Source organism: Cnephaeus nilssonii, assembly GCF_951640355.1.
Source record: "Cnephaeus nilssonii genome assembly, chromosome: 3".
Lineage (NCBI taxonomy): Eukaryota > Metazoa > Chordata > Mammalia > Chiroptera > Vespertilionidae > Cnephaeus > Cnephaeus nilssonii.
In genome coordinates this window covers 62,091,381-62,107,242 of record NC_137074.1, presented here as the reverse complement: position 1 = coordinate 62,107,242, position 15,862 = coordinate 62,091,381, and positions in this window count along the sequence as shown.

Here is a 15,862-nt window from a genome sequence, read left to right as displayed (position 1 = left end):
ATAGATTTTTTCTGCTCAGCTTAATACCCATCCAGGCATATCTATTGAAATTTTGCATCTGCTAGTAAAGTAACATGCCGTACCTATTACATACACCCCTTTAGTTGGGTGATATTTCTTAAAAAATGTAGAAAGCATAAAATTCATTGGTGGGTTGTCTATTTCTTCTGACATTTTCAAGAAGGGCTAGCTTTGTATAGAGAGTGCAAAATAGTAGCCAAACATTCTGGTAATGATTAGAAGAACAAGACTTTGAAAGTCAGAATCTTTTCATGTTCATATATTTGTATTGATTTCAGGGAGAGGGAGAGGGAAAGAGGATTAGAAACAACAACAATGAGAGAGAATCCTGCCTCCTGCATGCCCCACACTGGGGTTTGAGCCCACAACTCATGCATGTGCTCAAACCAGGACTTCTGGTTCATAGGTTGACAACCACTGAGACATGCTGGCTGGGCAAAAATGCTAAGTATTTTTACTGAGGGGGAAAAAAAAGATGAAGGAAAAAGAATGTAATACAGTTTGGTACCTAGCAAAATAATCAATAAACGAGAGTAGGATGATGGATGGGTCCACAGAGGGAAAGGCTAGCGGTTGGGTGAGGATGCAAGAGGACCAACTGTTTTCTCAGCTTAAAAGTACAAATGATGCAATAATGGTGCATCTTCCCATGGGATAGCAAGAAGAACATGGCATTTAGCATCAGACAGATGGAATCTGGCATTGGTTGAACAAGCACAATATGTCATGCACTGTGCTACATATTTCTATATGCAATCTTATACTTTCATATGCACAGTTTCATAGAAACCCTGCAAGGGAGAAAATATGCAATCGACTTTTTACAGTGAAAGACCAGTGAGGCTCACCTTCACTCTCCCTGGATTATATTGGAGGTATATGGCTGAGCTGGAATTTGAATTAAGTATTTCTAATTTTAAGGCCTATGTTAAACAAATTATACCATTTATGGGAACTTAGTAGGTACTCCTCTAACTTTACTTATCTATAAAATGAAAATAATATATATTTACATTAACATAGTAATGTATACATATTTACATGTATTCAAAGTTATTGTCATCAATACATTGAGTAAATTTTACTGTAACTTAGAAATATCAGGTCTCCTATTCTATGTTTCATATGAAAGTAGTTTGGATTAGGCACTACTATTAGGATTTCAGGAGAATTAAAGGGTGTAGTGCTGGAAGCTAATTCCAGCATGTCATAATTGCAAGAGTTTCATCGAAAGGTTGATGGAACTTGGGGACTCAACAAGGGCTGAGTCACATATGTTATCTCCTGTTGGGAATGGCTAACAGCATTTCCCCAAACCTGAAAAGGATACATAAATTGATTGTTTACTGTCAGACAGCTCAGGGCATCTTAATCTACATGTTATTGCCTCCTACTGGCCAAACACCTGAACAGCCTGAGGTAATTCCCCAGTATTACAATGGATTCTGTGAAACAAACCCTACCCTCTGATGTGTATATCTTCACCTTGCCTTAGGACAAATTGTGTTAATAAAAAGCAAGGGGTCCTGAGATGAGGAGAACTTAGTTCCTTTTAGCTAAGTATTCTCTGACTCCCTAAATGCCTTCCAAAATTATGTTTTGTTTCTGGACTCTTATTTAATTTATGCACAGCCCTTCTCCAGATTGCTGAACCCTACTAGATTCTGGATCAAGACCACCGGCATGAGTGTAGAAAATAGGAAGAAAAGTAAGCCTACACTCCAGGTCACCCTGGTCTTGCTTGGTTTCCAGAATTCAATTGCTATGCTGCCTCCAAGTCCTGTCCTATTCTCACTCCAGGTTGTAGACTTTCTACATCCTTTCAACCTCATCATTTTATAAAAATATTTCTCTGCTTTTCTTTTCATTACTTTGTGGCCATTCTAGAAAGTGAGGTAAAATCAGCTCTTCTGGCAAATTAAACCATGCTAATTAAGTGATGTTGTATTCAATGCCTTTCTACAGGCAATGTGTTAAGCCTAGGAGTTATTATAAAGGAAAGATTTCAGGTAGTAAGGGGGGCTGTGGGGAGCATGTTTTGGGACTATGATGCTGGCTGTAATTAATAAGTATACTTACTTTGTATTGAGCACCTAACATGTACCAGGCTCTGTACTAAGTGTTTTACAAGCATTATCTCAACTAATATAAATAACAAGCATGTGAGGCAATGTTATCCAGGAAGAATATGCAGAGGTCAAATCAATTGCTTAAGGTCACATCCTATCTAATAAAGAGGGAATATGCTAATTGTCACACTGTCGCAAAGATGGCAGCGCCAACAGCCAATAAGGAGGGGATATGCTAATTTACTGTCCTGCCCTCAAAGATGGTGGCACCCACAGCCACCAGATGGCAGTGCCCAGTCCCCTCAGCCCCGCTGGGGCTCCTGCCTCCAGAGTCCCCCAGTGCCCTCAGCCTCCCAGCTGCCTAGGGCCGGCCTGAGGTGCAGGCCAGCCTCCCAGGGCCCCCCAAGGCTCAGGTAACCAGGGCTGGCTGAGGCTTGCGCTGCTAGCAGTGGCAACAGCAGAGGTGTGATAGGGGCATCACCTTCCCCTGATTGCCAGGTCACCTCCCGCCCCCGAGGGCTACCGGACTGTGAGAGGGGGCAGGCTGGGCTGAGGGACCCCCCCCCTCCAGTGCATGAATTTTCATGCACTGGGCCTCTAGTATGTTATAGAGGGCACTGGTGAACTTCCACTTCAATCTGTCTGTTTACCAAAACCATGATCTTAACCACCATGCTTTATGTTATTTTGTGGGTAAATTATCTAAGAGTGATTTTATAGGTGCTGGGATTAAAAATAGAGCTTTAAAATATTTTAAGCATAGAGAAACATTAGTTGTGGATGGGTAAGGGGTAGGAGATTATCAATAGAATTTTAAATCCAATGAGTGAACTCTAAATAATAATAAAATGCTTGTACTAAAGTATCTGTGTACTAAGAACTTCGGTGAAAAAAATTCAATAAGATGCCCAAAGCAACAAAAACAACAAATGTTTGCATTGATTCCTTACTATAACTTAAGACATAGCAAATCTTCAAAATGCAGTTGCAAAATGTAGGAGCAATATTGTGTTCTGAGAGAATGCCACCTTGTGGTAACTTATTGTTAAACATAAATAGAGACACTTGGCCTCTGCATTCTAAGGGAACAAAGATGCCTGCTGGAGTGGGGATGCCAGGGCCAAAGAACTACGTTTCAAGCATCTGCATGTGTAGACTCTTTGCAGCTGGGAGCACATATGAGTAAACTTTTGAAAATAAAACCCAACCAAACACAGACACTTTGTACATTTTTACTTGATTTGCATAAAAGATCTTGGTGCCTTATGGCCTCTCATAATATGTTTGGAATGAAAATGCAATATTGAGATTAAAACAGAAAATAAAAGCAGTCCTTGAAAGGGTAGGACAAAGGACTTTTAACTCTGGGTTAGAAATGACAAATGAAAAATAAAACTTTTCATATTTTTAAGGCTGTTTTGATGGGCAATAAGTGAAAGTTTTATATATATATGTAGATATAGATATAGATATAGATATAGATATAGATATAGATATAGATATATAGATATATCATAACTAATAAAATGGTAATATGCAAATTACCATCACTCCACTACGCCCACAATTGGGCCGGCTGGAGGTGCGGGGGGCGGGACTCAGGGTGGCCGATTGGCTGGCGGTAGGAGCCGGGGGTGGGGACTCGCGAGTCCCCGACCCCTGCTCCTTCCTCCGGCTTAAACGGCCTGCGCTGCTTAGGCCGGCGCTGCGGAAGACGCTGGTGGCGGAACTCGGGGTGGCCGATTGCGTGGCTGCTGGCACCAGTTTTGCGCCAGCAGCAGTTTTCCTCTGGCCACCCGCCCGATCGGAGCCCCTCCCGATCGGAGTTCCTCTGGGGTGGCCGATCTGCTGGCGGGAGGCGCTCTGATCGGCGGGTGGCCAGAGGAAAACTGCTGCTGGTGGATAACTGGTGCCGGCAGCCAGGTGAAGGAAAAGTCTATTGCACGAAACTTCGTGCAACAGGCTCCTAGTATGTATATATGTGTATGTGTGTATATATATATGTGTGTATATATATATATATTTATATATATGTGTGTATATATATATATATTTATATATATTTATATATATATATATACACACACACACACACACACACACACACACACATACATATATTTTTTATTTCAGAGAAGACGGGAGAGGGAAGGAGATAGAAACATCAATGATGAGAAAGAATCATTGATCGGCTGCCTCCTGCACGTCTCCCACTGGGGACCAAGCTCACAGCTCGGGCATCTGCCCTTGACCGGAATCAAACCCAGGACCCTTCAGTCCGCAGGCCGATGCTCTATCCACTGAGCCAAACCAGCTAGGGCTGAATGTTTTTACTATAGTAGAAAAGGAACAATATTTTAAAACTATCAGGAATATCAATGCCTTTTTATTATTGGTTCAACTTCATGTTATTACATTTGTTCTCTCTCCCTTCAAAGGTGACTAGTGTTTACTTTAAAATATAAGCATACTAAAGTTTGGTCAGTAATGCCAGGATTCTTTGGTTTATGACCTTTATTTTCTTTACATGAAAAATTTTTGCTTTTGTTATTCCTCAAGGACCTAGAGTCTAAGTATAAAACAATTTTGAAATTGTATATATATTTATGGGATGCTAGATAGTCATACTTCTATGGATAATTAAAGGCAGATTCAGCCAAGAGAATGAGAAGTATTAGGAGCTGGCAACCTGAGCCAAGAAAGAATGATTAGTTAGACAAAAAAATGTCAATCATTTCTTCTCTGCAAATGAAGAAGAATATAAGGGCAATTCAGATAGGACATTAAAACATGGTCATCAGAAAGATATTAAACCAATAATTGTAAATATACAGTGATTCCTCCCACTAGATTATAAGCATCTGAGGGCAGGCACCATGCATTAGTTATGCATGTGGCTTTAATAGATGATTCTTAGAAGTCAAATTCTTGCACTGTATAGAAACTTGGTAATAGGAGCAGGGGTAAGGGTGGGAGTGGGAATAAAGGAGGAGGATGTGAAGCACATGTAACCTCAAGAAAGGAAGTTGATTCATCATGAAGACCACAGGGCTTTAATTGTTATAAAAGAATCAGAGATAAATTCCCCTGGCTACCCAATAGAGTAGGACCAGCACCACCAGCAGATTAGGTAAATCAACTAAGAAAAAGAGCAAGCATCCCCTGCTACCTCTTCACAAAGACATATCAAACCAATTAACTTTAATATTGAGATTAGTTATTACTCCACTTGCCACATTTTGGAATGTGGTTCTGGCTCTTTAGTTCTTTGGAGGGCCTAGAGTTCTTTTAAAACAAGGTTTTAAAGAGTCAAATTCTCACATTGGATAGGAACTTAGTAACTGGAGTGGGGTTGAGAATAAAGTGAAATGATATGAGGCAGACTTATCCTCAAAAAAGGAAGTTAGTCCATTTAAAATAGGAGAAAAATGACAAAAGATCCTTGGTTCTAAGTAGAAGAAGAAGGCTTATTGGATATTTTTGAGGTCAATTCTAAAGCTGCTTCATTCTTCCATTGGATAAATGGAAGACCACAGAGCTCTTAGAGAAGAGACAAGTAAAAACTCTGGCTAGCCATAGAGCAGGGTCAGTACCATAATAAGGTTAGGTCAGTGGTCAGCAAACTCATTAGTCAACAGAGCCAAATATCAACAGTACAACGATTGAAATTCCTTTTGAGAGCCACATTTTTTTAAACTTAAACTTCTTCTAACGCCACTTCTTCAAAATAGACTCGCCCAGGCCGTGGTATTTTGTGGAAGAGCCACACTCAAGGGGCCAAAGAGCCACATGTGGCTCGCGAGCAGCAGTTTGCCGACCCTGGGGTTAGGTAAATCACATAAGAAAAAAGAACAATCAGTTAGGGATCCCAAGTATAGAGAAGCATAGGAGAGCAGTTAGTTTGTTAGTGAAATAAAGATAAGTAAAGTCAGGGCCAGGCAAAGCAGGAACTTCCACAAAACCAGTAGTGAAAAGGATAATTCTGAAATCTCTGTATGTAAATAAAAATGTAACATAGGTTATGCGAGAGCCTGAAGACCAAAATCCCCATTACTAAATTAAATGAGCTTCCCAGTCAACTGTGTATTCCTGTGCATTAAATTCTGTTATATTTGAGATTAGGGAAATCAACAACTTCCTTAGCCAAGCCAAGGGAAGTCTATTTTTAGCTAATCATTCAGATATGAAATCTTTGTTCCTTAAATCCACTCATTGCCCTTATATTTTGTTTTTATTTAAATTCATTTTTCTATTCAAGTAAAGCTTAATGCAGTCTAACACTAAGAAAACTATGTTTTTTCAGACACTATTTAGGATATACAGGGGGATCAAAAGTCAGGCATAGTAGTATCCACGAGAAGGAGGGACATTTAATCTGGGCAGAAAGTACCCAAAGAATCAGGGAAAGCAGGTGTCTGAACATTTCTAAAACTTACTGAAAACAGTGAGAACTCTTCTGACAGCGGGCGAAGAGTCATGGATAAAGAAGACATTGCTGAGCGCAAGGCCCTGGGACGAAGAAGCAATCCCCATTTTTCCACAGTTGAAGCCTCGGTACCATAAACTGACACTTTCTCTCTATAATAGGCATTGAGTTGTGCCACAAATGAACTGGTTGTGTTTAAGAAGAGGGGACAAAGAGGGGTAAGTCTTGAAGATTAAGACTATAAAGTTGGTGATTTACAGACAGTCTTCAACTAGAACTCTACCAGTTTCATTGAAGAACTAGTGTATCACAAACAATTGAAGTTGATTTAGGTCAAGCATGTCAAACTCAAAGGCTGACAGAGGACAAACAAACAAGGCATGCGGCCCAGGGGCTGTGAGTTTGACATGCTTGATTTAGGTGCTACTTAATGAAGTCTAACACTCCTGTAACAATCACAGATCTAGCTATACACTTTCAATCATCACTATTTAAATCATAATATACAGTAGAATTAACACAGTTGTTCACAAGAATAAAGACTTTTCCCCCCTTCAACACTGCTATAGACTCACATCTCCCTCAAATGTATATGTTGAAAGCGTAATCTGCTATGTGATAGTACTAGGAGGTGGGGCCTTTGGAAGGTAATTAGGTTTTGAGGGTGCAGACCTCATGAATGGGATTAATACCCTTATCAAAAGGGTCCCAGAAAACTCTGCCATGTGAGGACACAAGGAGAAGTTGGCAGTCTGCAACCAAGAAGGAGCCTTCACCAGAACCCACCCATACCAGCACCCTGATTGAGGACCTCCAGCCTCCAGAACTGTGAGAAATAAATTTCTCTTTTTATATGCCACCTAGACTGTGTTTTGTTATAGCAGCCTAAACTGACAAAGACACTTAGAAACAGAAAAATTTTAGTAGCACAAGCAAATTCATTAGAGTCCAAAGTATGTGTGCATATCTATAATAATGAAAGGATAATATGCTAATTAGACCAGACGTCATTCCGGACATCCTTCTGGACAAAGCCAGGGCCAGAGGGAAGCCTGGGTCCCAGGTGCCTGCAGGTGGCCTCAGGGAAGCCCGGGTCCCGGGTTCCAGAGGGAAGCCAGTGCCGGCAGCCGGGGGAGGAAGGCCTACTCTTGCATGAATTTCATGTATCAGGCCTCTAGTACATATATATGCATATAAACTATACGTGTGTGTGTGTGTGTGTGCGTGTATATATACACACACACACACACATACACACACACACACACACACACACACATATATATATATATATATACATCTATATGTATACAAATATGTATATATCTGGCGACATTAAATCCAGCAAACATTATATCAAAAAGAATTTCAAAAATTAAAAAACTGAATATTTTTGGTGAAACATTTTTTTTAACTAAGTATAAAATTTCCTGCAATCCTTGGATACATTTTTTCTTATCTCATGGGCTCTGTTGCCACATTTTCTCTACCTCTCCTCACACTTGCTAGCACAAATAAATGAATATAAAAGGGATAAAATAAGGGTTCTTAGGCTCACTTACCTGAACCAACTTCTATTTTGATATTGTCTCTAATTTTACAATTGTCTCTAATTGTCTTCACTGTACTGCTGAGGTTTTTAGCTTTGCTTGTTACTACTTAATGAGCATGTCAGCCAGTCCTCTGCATAGCATCTCATTCCCCCTTACTTTCTCTCCTAACAAATGCTGTCAAATTAATCTAGGAAATTAAATTCTTTGCTTAAAAATCTCCCATTAGCTTTCATTGCCCCTGGAAGATCATACTCTTAAGCCTGCTATCTCAGGTCCTCTGTAATCTGGCCCTACTTTATGCTTTTCTCAGTTTCTCTCTTACCCCTTTCCTAGATACAGACTGACTCCTTAATACACTTTCATCTTTGCCACATTTTCTTAATACATTTGGCTCTATTAATACACACTTATATTCCACACATCCATGTCTTTGCTCATACTATTCCCTCACCCTGGAATGACAATTTCTGTTTCCCACATCCATATTTGTGCAATTTTTTCACTTTCTTTAAAACACAGGTTAAGTGCCATTTCCTTTAAGACTCCCTTCATTTAGAGGTGATTGCTCTCAGATTTTTTTTGAGAATTGTTGATTATAACATTTGAATAATGTTTATCTCATGTTGCTGTGTGCCACATTTCTTAGTGCATTTGTTTTTCTTCAGCTTGATTTACAAGCTACTTGACAGTAGTGACTTTCATTTCTCATATTTGACCCCGGCAAATTACACTTGAGAGATACTTAATAAATATTTATTGATGAATGAACAGATCTTTGTAATTCCCAATTGTGGCTAAGACATAGTGTCTGACACCTGGTAGTTGTCAAGAATTCCAGTAAAAGTTGGAAGTAAACTGAGTGAGAGACTCTCCAGAAAATAAAAATATGTGTTCATTTTTTTATTATAAAAGCAAGAACTATGGGAGCAAATGCCTTAAAATGAATGTTTCTATGGGGTGACTAAAACTCTACAGAGCTAACTGTGGATGTCAATGAATTGTATACAATGTAACTCATCTGACAGTACAGTGAAATAGGTTAGACAAGTGACTAAATAGAACTTTATCTTTTTACTTTTTAGTAGGTGTTTATTATGATTCTAAATATATTGCATATTCTTATCCTTTATTTTATAGTTTTCTTGTTTTGTAATGGATAACTAAGAGGGCATACTTTACATGAAGGCAAATTTAAACTTGCTCAATTTACCCAAGTTTGAATCATTAAAGACTAGAAAAATTAGTGATTATTTACTTCCTCTTACAATTAAACAGGCAAGGCAATCAAAGTCATGGAGAGGGAATAGGTGAAGTGTTCAACAACATTTACATAGGGCTTGAAATAACAATTTTAATTTTCATTGTTCATCTACTGAGAAAGACTTACTCCTACAGGATCCCCATCAGTCCACTCTTAGCATTTATTGCATTCTTACTGAGTAAGTGAACTTAGTTCATTACTAAGAGAAACAGGAAGAATATCAATAGCTTAATGCCCTCAAGGAACTTATCATCCTCTGTTTGGAATATTTGTAAGTGTGTCTCCTGAGTTATTTCTATGGATTTTGCTACTTCATTTACTATATACCAGATTCACCAAAACATTTAATGTAGGTGATTTTTTCCTACTTACGTACATCATTCCTTAGCTCATCATTAGTGTCTGATTATCCAGTGACAGGTCCAGTTGGAACTGTCTTGATGTTAACATGATTAACATTATTGAAGGGGCCCAATTGCACTTTGTTTCTATGTCTCTTTCTAATAAAAAAAAGTTTATTTAATAGTTAATGAAAGTTAAAGCTCTAGAGACCAATTAAGAGAAACATTTTTCTAAATTCCATGAGAACTGTGGGACTGTATCCTAACAGTCTACTACTCAAATGGAATTAAGAAATGAAAATCAGATACATGGGAGGAATCTTCTAACTCTCTTTTATGTACTTTATTTTAGGACATCATTTCTCTGTTGATAAATGTCTTGAGTTATTAAACAAAACAAAATAAGAACAAAAACAAAAAAGAATTAATTATGCAAAGGGTAAACATTGCTGTATCAAGGAAAACCAAGTGTGACATTAAAAAACAAAGTGACTGTGCTGTCCTGGCTGGGAGGCTAAATTGATTGGAGTGTCATTTCATACATCAAAAGGTTGTGGGTTAGATTTCTGATCAGGGGACATACCTAGGTTGCAGGTTCCATCCCTGATAAGGATGTATACAATGATATGAAAGAATTTGCTCCATAAGGAACCATAGACAGACATGGGCTTGGCTTTTTGGAGGTTCCTATGCTAATACAGTTTGAGAGCTGGGGAGGAAAATTCTTATTATCTACACTAATAAAAGAGAAACATGCAAATTACCGTCACTCCGCTACTCTACCAGCCAATCAGAGTGAATATGCAAAGTAACCTGAAAACATGGCAGCAGCCCCACCCCCACTGCTCTGGGCCTGTGGGGGTTGGAGAAGTTGGACCCCAGTGCCTGAGGCTTCCTGCAGCCTAGAGACAAAGAAGCCGCCTGCCCCATGATCTCAGGCCTCAGCCAGCAGCAGAAGCCACACATCTGCCTGTCCCACATCCTGGGGTAGACAGAGAAACTGGGCCCCAGCGCCTGAGGCTGGGTGTGGCCAGGGAGACGAAGAAGCCACCTGCCCCATGATCCCAGGCCGCAGCCAGCCAGAGAAGTCACCCACACTGCATCCCAGGGAATACGGAGAAGCCTCCCACCTGTGGTCCAGGCGCCAGCACCTGCGGCTGGCTACAGCCTGGTAGACTGAGAAGCCGCCCACCCCGCAGTCTCAGGCACCAGTACCTACTGCTGGCTGTGGCCCAGGAGATGGAGAAGCCGCCCACTCCGCGCTCCCAGGTGCCAGCACTTGTGGCTGCAGCCCAGGTGAAGCCACCTGCCCACCATCCCCTGCGGCTGCAGCCGGCCTGGGCACCTATGGCTGACCAGAGGTAGGGAAGCCCGGATTCCTGGTGCCTGTGGTCATCTGGAGGAGGGAATCCTGGGTCCCAGATGCGGGGCCAAGGCAGAGGTGGTTAGGGGCAATCAAGCCAGCAGGGGAGCAGTTAGGGACAATCAGGCTGGCAGGCAGAAGAAGTTAAGGGCAATCAGGCAGGGCGAGCTGTTAGGAGCCAGCAGTTCTGGATTGTGAGAGGGATGTCCGACTGCCAGTTATCCTCTGAGGGGCCCCAGATTGAAGAGGGTGCAGGCCGGGCTGAGGGACACCCTTCCCTCCCCCCATGCATGAATTTTATGCACCAGGCCACTAGTTTTATATATATATATATATATATATATATATATATATATATATATATATATATAAATAAAGTCAAGTCATTCCATAGTCATGACTTTAAGACTGGCTAAATGTCAATTACTGTGTTGGGCACTTCAGAAGGCATTTCAACCTTGGATACAAGGTGATTTTAGTAGATGAAAAACTGGTAACAATTCTTTCATTGCATGGGATCAGGAAACTTTCTGTTTGGTGCAACTTAATGTAAATAACATGTATTCAATACTAAAGGGAGACTACCCCATCTTCTTGTGGTTGTTGAAGGACTCAGACACTGATGGTAATCATGATGTCATAGGTATTACTGCATTAACCTTAGCTTACTAAGTGGCCTTTTCAACTACTTTTCAAGGGAATTTCAACTTGTTTTCAGAATATTCTGTGATAGGCAATATATCTTATAACTGTTGGTAAATAAGTTCAATTTATTAATTATACCAAACTTGCTTTTTTCATCTTGCTTTTCTTCATAAAATAGTTAAAATATTAAATATAGAAAAAATAACCAAAACTTGATAACTTTTTAACTGTATTTGTACTTGCCCTTCAATTTTCCTCCCTTTTAATATTTCTGTATTTTATAGCCATTTATATTTGACTTATCTTTCTCTTAATAGAGGAATAACTTTTAGATTTAAGCAAGGGTAGAGGGAAAGGATTGTGATTGATTGAAGGTCAGGAAAGGTGAGTACAAGGTGCAGGCTCTGCCATTAATGGATGGTAGCACCTAAACTGTCCAGGTCCTATATTCTTTATCTGTAAAATATAACCTCTTCATGACTTCTAAGGAGCTTTACATCTCTGAGTTATGTGAAATATTTTTGATATTAGTATCAGAAGCCTACCAAGGAGTAAGGATGCTGAAGAAAAACTAAAATAATCTCTTTCTCTAACATTCTCCCCATCCACCCTCTTTCTCTGTCTCATCATTCCTCCCTCTCTCTTTCTCTCTCTGTCTCTCTCTCTCTCTCCCTCCCTGCCCTTCTCTCTGCTTCCTGTGATGGAATTTGCAGGAATTCAGTTACCCCACATCTAGAGACCTTGTACCAAATATAATGCCAATTTCGGGGTTTCCCAAACTTATGTACATACTACACATTACAGATAGGTAGATGATAGCTAGATATATAAATAGATGATAGCTAGAGATAGCTAGCTAGATGATGATAGATAGATAGATAAATAGATAGATGATAGATAGAACATAGAAAACAGGGAAGGTGGAAGAGGCTGGCAAAACTTTTTTGAAACTATACCTCTTCCACCCATAATGTTGTACAAAAATCAGCCTCTACATCAGGGGTGGGGAACCTTTTTTCTGCCAAGGGCCATTTGAATATTTATAACATCATTTATGGGACATACAAAATTATCAACTTAAAAATCAGCCTGCCATACTTGGTCAAACATTTAATTAACTCACCCCCAATGCCTTGACAGGGCCAGGCCAAGTGATTTCTAGGGCCTTATATGGCCTGCAGGCCAGACATTGCCCACCACTGCTCTACATGATGATTCTTTTATGATTTCAAGGGTCTACTATTTCAAATTTCATTGTTCAGGGCTTATGCAAAAGTATGAAGATGAAACTAGGAAGTTAACTTATTTTGAAGTCTTTAAACAACCCCACTCTATGTTCAGAATACTTTCTGGCTATGTTATAAATACACAGAGAAAAAGATAAAGAATAGTATGTTGTGTCAGTTAATGTTAATTATTAATTGTAGGATAGGCATATAATCTCTTGGTGCATTTTATAAATTCTAAAATTTCAGTATTGGCAATTGCACATTAGGATGATCTATCAATAACATTGAATGTAAACTAAAATTGAAATGAGGTGTAACACACAGAGTAATTTTTTTATATGTTCTTTGTAAGTTTTTAGAGGAACATGAATGCAATAAATAATGGGCAGAGAAACCTTCTTAGAGTCTGACAAAAAATATCTTCTTTAAAGGAGGAAAGAAAAACATAGGTTAAAATAGCTCTTATTTTTAACCAATAAAACCATAAACTGCCAGGGTGAGCAACAATGGGAATCTGCCTCAGTGAAGTGTTTCTGCAACTGAATATAATAAATTTTAGGTGCAAACTATCTGAATTCCTGGAAAATAATACTTGTTTAGCCATTTCCATTTGTCTTACAAAAAGAAATATTTTCTCTACAATACATATGTTTTTGACTACGCTATTCTTTTATGATTCACAATCAAATAGAGCAGCATGCTGTCTCATCAATAATGCACTGTGAGACATTCTACTACATTCTGAATATACTTCCAAGGTTTTAATCTGTAACATTTGTATACTTTGGTCCTAAGTACCTTAGCAAGTGTAACTTTATTTTCCTTTTATACTGTAAAAAATTAGTATAGCTAATTCTGTCTTGATTTAGAAGGGGGCAGGTAATTTTCCACTGAGATCCCTATTCTCCTCACCTACTATGATAAAGAGAAAGCTGTTTGATTTTCATAACATAAAACAAAATCTATTTGTTTAGCCTGGTTTATTCTCCTGTGTACCTTCTTGGCTGTGTTTTCCCTTCCTTATTCTTATTCCTTATACACCATGCATCTCTCTAATGGTTGCGCATTCATCTGGAAAATATGATGAAAGGGGAAAAAGCTTCTGCCACATCGAAGGTAAATGAGGTTAAACTGCTCAAGGAAACAAAATAATAAAATCATGTAGTAGATGAGACCTTGGAAGATATTAATTTAGAATGGTCACTTCCCTTCCATCCAAATTATACCTAAAACACTGCTAGAATAGAATTACTTGTGATTTTGAAAGCCTTGTAGGAAAAAAAAAAAAAGGGAGGCTTACAATCTCTTAAAGTTGTTAACGTTTTTAGAAAATGACAATGTACTTCAGCTTGGTAACAGCCCTTATTGTCAAGTCAGTCTTTCTATGGTCACCTCAATTCTGACAGCCTACTTTTTGTGTGTTCCTTTTTAGTAAAGCCAAGGTATAGTTAGAACTAAGTCGTTGGGCTCTATGTGATTTCCACAGTCTCCTATCCTGCAGGAGCAGAGGAGAAAAATCAAATACTTGTTTTTCCCTTTCAAGTACATAAAGGAAGGCTTCCACTGCTTATGAAGAAGATGCCATGGAGACTTGACTCTACAGAAGTCAAGACTCTTACCTACTCAAGAGGAGGCTGAATCAAGGGCCATGTTCCTCAGTCTTAACTAGGACTGATAGGCTGTGTGAAGGGCTACCTCATATTTAATTTTGGATCCAGTGTTCTCCATACCTTCAATATCTCAAGAAGAGTGGATATTTTGGTTCTTAACACTTCTTGGAACACAAATGCAAGGGACAATTTAGAAGGGTCTTGTATAGGTAGGACTTCCAAGGAAACAGAGGTAATAGATGAATTGGCTCAGTTGGGCCTTAAAAGGTGATAGTTAATTCCAATGCCTTCCTTTGGGAAAAAATAAATATTTTATCACTGGATTGATTGTGACTTGGTTCTCAAAATGCAAAGTTTATATTTTGTTTTTCTAGTGTTCTCTCTTGTTTTTGTTATAGTTCTAATTGTTTCATGTTAATTAAATTTCATTATTATATACCAGAGGCCTGGTGCACAAATTCATGCACCGGTAGGGTCCGGCCGGCCCACCCCAATTGGGGTCCCCATCTGGCCAGACTGGTCAGGGGGAAGGGCCGCAGGTGGTTGGCCACCGAGCCCCACCCCCGATCAGGGTGGGGGGCCAATCGGGGGCAGGGCCAGCCAGGGAGGGGCCACAGGCAGTTTACCAGCCTGCCCTGCCCCTGGTCAAACTGCAGATTGAACTCCCAGTCAAACTCCCAGTTGAGGTGACAATTTGCATATTAGCCTTTTATTATATAGGATATGCTAATTACTCCATCACCTAAGACCTAGTCTTATAGTACGTCTCTCTTTGATTTTTATTATTACTATTTTTCAATTACAGTTCACATTCAATATTATTTTGTATTAGCTTTAGGTGTACTGCATCGTGGATAGACAATCATATACTTTACAAAGTATCCCCCGATATTTTCAGTACCCACCTAGTGCCATACATAGTTACTACAATATTATTGACTACTAGAAACCCGTTGCACGAAGTTTCGTGCAATAGACTTTCACCTGGCTGCCGGCAGCAGTTTTCCGCCAGCAGCAGTTTTCCTCTGGCCACCCGCCGATCAGAGCGCCTCCCGCCAGCGCGATCGGCCACCCCGAGAGGAACTCCGATCCGGGAGGCGCTCCGATCGGCGGGTGGCCAGAGGAAAACTGGTGCTGGCAGAAAACTGCTGCCGGCAGCCATGCAATCGGCCACCACCAGCGTCTTCCGCCGGCCCCATGGGTCCTTCCGCAGCGTTGGCCTAACGGCCGGTGGGAGGAGCGGGGGGCGGGGACTTGCGAGTCCCCGCCCCCCCGCTCCTACCGCCAGCCAATCGGCCACCCTGAGTCCCGCCCCCCGCGCCTCCAGCCGGCCCAATCATGGGC